Here is a 5,235-nt window from a genome sequence, read left to right as displayed (position 1 = left end):
ATCGTCCGCAAAGCCAACGATCTCAACTCCTTTGGGCAGCTTGAGCGTCAGCACGCCATTGTACATTCCGTTCCACAGCGTGGGACCTAGAATGGAGCCTTGGGGAACCCCCGCCGTGATTCTAAGCGATTTCTGCCCCGTGTCTGTCACGTAGACAAGGACCCGGTTCTGGAAATAACTACTTAGAATCCTGCAGAGGTAGCCCGGAACCCTCATTCTATGGAGCGCCTTGGCGATGGCCTCCCAGCTGGCGCTATTGAATGCATTCTTGACATCGATCGTAATCACGGCGCAGTATCGATTTCCTCTCCGCTTCTGTTTGGAAGCTTTCTCGGCTCTGTCAATCACTGTCCGAATTGCATCCACCGTCGATCTCCCTTTCCGGAATCCAAACTGTCTCTCCGACAATCCGTGTTCACTCTCCGTGCATTTCGTCAGCCTGTTGAGGATGATCCTCTCTAAGAGCTTTCCTACAGTATCCAGCAAGCATATTGGCCTATACGATGCAGGATCCCCCGGCGGTTTTCCGGGCTTCGGCAACAGCACAAGCTTTTGTACCTTCCACCTATCAGGGAACTGACCATCGTCCAGACATTTCTGCAGCACCATCCTGAACATGTCCGGGAACGTCTGGATCGCCGCCTTCAACGCCACGTTGGGAATTCCATCCGGGCCGGGAGCTTTATTCGCTTTCAACCCTTTCGCTGCTGCTATGAGTTCCTCGTTGGAGACTTGTTCAACGTTGTCTTCATCTACCTCGCCATATGGTGTAGGTGGCCAGTTCGTTGGGTCATGCTGTGGGAAAAGTCCCTCCACGATGACTTTCAGCTTGTTGTGACACATTTCAACCGGCATCGTTGGGCCTCTGATCTTCGCCATCGCAACTCGGTATGCGTTGCCCCAGGGGTTGGCATCGGCATCGCGGCACAACTCCTTGAAACTATTTGACTTGCTCAGCTTTATCTTTCGTTTCAGTGCAGCCCTGGCCTCTCGGAACACCACCCTGCGCTCCTCTCTGTCTGCTTCTGTTCTTGCTCTCTGAGCACGCCTTCTGGCTAGAAGACAAGTAGCACGGAGGGTGCTAATTTCCTCGTTCCACCAGTAGGCTGGACGCCGCCTGTTCGTTGGCTCCAGTTTTCTCGGCATAGTTGTGTCACATGCCCTTGCTAATAATTCGGTCAACTCATTCGCGCTTAGGCCCGGGACGCTGTTGTCTACCCTTAGCGCTTCGATGAAGAGATCCTTATTGAATGCCTTCGTCTTCCACTTCCGCTCGCTTACTTTCGTCCTCCGCATTTCCACCGGTGTTCGTTCGCCGATACTGTACCGGATCGCCTGATGGTCACTATGGGTGTACTCCTCGCACACCGTCCAGTTCATATTTGCCATTAGCGACGTACTGCAGAAAGTAACGTCGATAATGGATTCCCTACCATCTTTGCGGAAGGTGCTGATGGTTCCTTCGTTGGCCAGACTGACGTTCAACTTTGCCAGAGCTTCCAGCAGGCTATACCCTCTTGCGTTGGTACATCTGCTCCCCCAATCCACTGCCCAAGCATTGAAGTCTCCTGCGATGACGACTGGTCTCCGTCCAATGAGCTCTTCGGTGAGCCCATCTAGCATCTGGTGGAACTGCTCAATTGTCCATCTCGGGGGTGCGTAGCAACTACATACAAAGATTCCATTGATTTTGGCGATCACGAAACCTTCATATGAGCTTGCCACCACTTGTTGTATGGGATACCTGCCCATGACTTGTATGGCCGCCATTCCTGCTCTATCCGCCACCCAGTTACCATTATCGAGAGGGACTCGGTATGGCTCTGCAATGATTGCAACGTCGCACTTTGTTTCCATTGTTGACTGCCACAACAGTTGCTGTGCTGTGTTACAATGATTGAGATTTATTTGGGTTACCTTCATTATTGCTGGCCCACCATCGCCTTCTTGAACTCAGGGCACCTGAAACTTCCCGTCACATGGCCATTTCCGTCCTCCTTTTTGCAGAGCATGCACCTCGGTTGCTTTGTACAGTCTTTTGCAACGTGCCCCTTCTCTCCGCATTTCCTGCACAGATCAGATCTGTCAGGGCCTTTGCAGTGTCTCGCCTGGTGACCGAAGCCCATGCATTTGTAGCATCTCTCCATTTTCTTAGATACCCGAGGAATAGCTTTCAACGGGCACACTGACCACCCAACCTTGATTCGGCCAGTCTTCAGCAGCTCGTTAGCTGCGTCCGAAGAAAGTCGTATCGACGCCGTCTGCGTGCCACCATACGCCTTTCTCAACCGAATTGCCATCGGTACGTCTCCCAGGTTGCATTGCACCTTTAGCGCACTTTTCAACTCGTCTTCTGTTGTGATCTCGTCCAGATCCCTGCACTCGACCACTGACTCCTGGGATAAGGCTCTTACGTTCGCCGTCTCGCCAAGAGATTTTTCCACGAGCTCCTTAAAAGCTGAGCTCTTAACCGTAGGGTCCCTTTTCAGCTCGAATAGCATCTCGCCTTTCTGGGTTCGCCTGGTTTTCACCACATTCTCGCCTAAGTGTTTCAACTCCGGATCATCTCTCACTTTCCGGAGGAGTGCTGCGTAGGACGTTTTGTCCTTCGCCTCAACAACCAGAGCGTCACCCTTGCTTCTCTCCCTACGAGGCCTAGGATTCTCCTTATTCTTCCTGTCTTCCTTCTTCTTCTCTTCCTTCTTCCTCGCTTCTTCTTCCTTCCTCCTCGCTTCCTCTTCCTTCTTCCTCACTTCATCTTCCTTCTGTTTTTTCTTCCTCTCCTTCTGGTTCTCGACTTTACGCCACGCACCATTTTCTCCCATCTCCTTGATGCCTTCCTCGTCGTCCCTGCGTTTTTTGGGCTCCTCCTCATCTCCTGGCGTGTCCCTATCTCTCTTTTCAGGACGTGGATTTGTGGGTCCCTTCGGAGTCTCATGTGCTTGAGCCAGTCTTATGCTCTCCTTGGCCTCCAGCAGAGCCTTTTCGGCATTTTCGGCCCTTTTTCTCCACTCTTGACATTCCCGATCTGCCACTGTTATGCCGGATTTGATACCGGTCACAAGTTGCTTGATCTCTTTGTGTACGTTGTTTTTATCCTTCACGAACACATAGAGATCATCGATCTTCCTCCTGACCTCCGTCATTTTGGTTCTCCCGAGCTGCAGTTCTTGGGATTTGCTACTACTGGATATTGGTATGAATATCTGGCTTAGCCCAACGCCTGGCTGCTCTTCTTGAAACTTACTGCTGCTGCTGGAACTCGCAGTGACCCCCAGGTTCGACACTGGTGATCTCTGCAATATCCCACTCCTTGCGAACACGTTTGCTCCTCCGTTTTCACTGTCTGGCGTATTGCCGTCGTTCTTCATATTTTTTTTGGTTTTTTCTTTTTCTTCATTTTTATTTTTTTCTCCAATTTTATCCATTCTGATGGGTCCCCCCTTCGGGCCGCTATCTCCACTCGTTGTATGTAGTCTCCTATCGTGATCCCATGGTTATCTATGCAAGCAGGGAGGCCATGCTAGGGTTGACACGGTCCTTCATGGGGGCCGTGTTCAGAGCCAGATCGGCGTAAGTCAGGAATGTTACATCTGAGCCTACTACTCACCAATCACCAATTGGTGACGAGTTTTGAACGTATCCGGAGGCCTGCCAAGGTTTTACCGGGACGGGGGCAGCCGCACTATTAGCCCACTCGCCATTTCAAGAAGGTGTCACCCTTCTTTACTTAGGGAGCAGAATAGCACGACTGTCAGCCCTGTAGCGTGGTATCCAATCCATTGTGCCGTGTCGTGTCCATAGTTCCATGCCGTATCCAGTATGCCGTAATAAGGATCTTACTGGCGTCGATCCTAATGTGCCGGTTGGCACTCCTGCGGGTTGACGAAGCATTTCCTCTATCGCCGTGTTATGGTTACCGCGCCAGTGTTCGCGTCGCACCCCCTCACTTTGCTATTGTCAGAAGGACAACATTGCCCAGGCTACACCACGGGGAGGCGTGAGGTAGGAACTTGTGAGAACCAGAGCTAGGTTGTCAACTCACCATTTGTAGCCCTGTGTGTGTGTGTGTGAGAGTGTGCGTGTGTGTGTGTGTGTGTGTGTGTGTGTGTGTGTGTGTGTGTGTGTGTGTGTGTGTGTGTGTGTGAGTGTGCGTGTGTGTGTGTGTGTGTGTGTGTGTGTGTGTGTGTGTGTGTGTGTGTGTGTGTGTGTGTGTGTGTGTGTGTGTGTGTGTGTGTGTGTGTGTGTGTGTGTGTGAGAGAGAGTGTGTGTGTGTGTGTGTGTGTGTGTGTGTGTGTGAGAGAGTGTGTGTGTGTGTGTGTGTGTGTGTGTGTGTGTGTGAGTGTGTGTGTGTGTGTTTGAAGCACTGCGAAACATGTATTCGTCTGTCCAAAAAAAATCCACCAATTCCTTTGAGCAGCAGAGAACTTCCAAATGGCCCTTGGGAAATTCTCCAAATCGATTTTTTTACGGACAAGGAATTTGGTCATGGAGAATTTCTGGTAATGGTAGATACTTACTCACGGTATCTTAACATCATTGAAATGAAACACATGGATGCAGATACCACAAGCGAGGCCCTCAACAAGGTGTTTGCAATATGGGGGAACCCCATGGTCATTCAAAGTGATAATGGCCCACCCTTTCAAAGCGAAAGGTTTGTTAAAACGTGGGAAAATAAAGGAGTTAAAATTCGAAAATCGATTCCTTTGAGCCCGCAATCCAATGGGGCAGTAGAAAGGCAAAATGAAGGTATCAAAAGGGCCTTGGCTTCATCTAAGTTGGACAAAACGAACTGGAAACTGGCACTAGAGAAATATATCCATATTCACAACAAAGTAAGACCACTCTCGAGGTTTGGGGTAACTCCATTTGAGTTATTGGTAGGGTGGAAGTTCAGAGGTACCTGCCCTTGCCTGTGGACTTCAGATTCTATACCAAGAATTGATCGTGATGATATAAGAGATAAGGATGCATTTTCGAAACTGGAAAGCAAACAATATGCGGATTCTAGACGAGGCGCGAAAACATCGGACTTAAAAGTTGGTGATAGAGTGTTTTAACTCAACTTAAAAGGTTTAAGTCAGATCCAACTTTTGGAAGCGAAAAGTTTACAGTGGTAGCAAGAGAAGGAGCAAAATTGGTTGTACGAAGTGATAGAGGTGTATTGTATTCGCGAAATGTAGGGGATGCCAAGAGGACAACGGAAAATTCTGATGATCATACTAGTCACGA

The sequence above is a fragment of the Ochlerotatus camptorhynchus genome, unplaced genomic scaffold (genome assembly GCF_037179485.1).
Source record: "Ochlerotatus camptorhynchus isolate MF236.1 unplaced genomic scaffold, CSIRO-AGI_Acam_v1.1 ptg000626l, whole genome shotgun sequence".
NCBI classification, from domain to species: Eukaryota; Metazoa; Arthropoda; class Insecta; order Diptera; family Culicidae; genus Ochlerotatus; species Ochlerotatus camptorhynchus.
The sequence above is the reverse complement of the archived record's forward strand: the minus strand, read 5'-3'. Positions refer to the sequence as shown.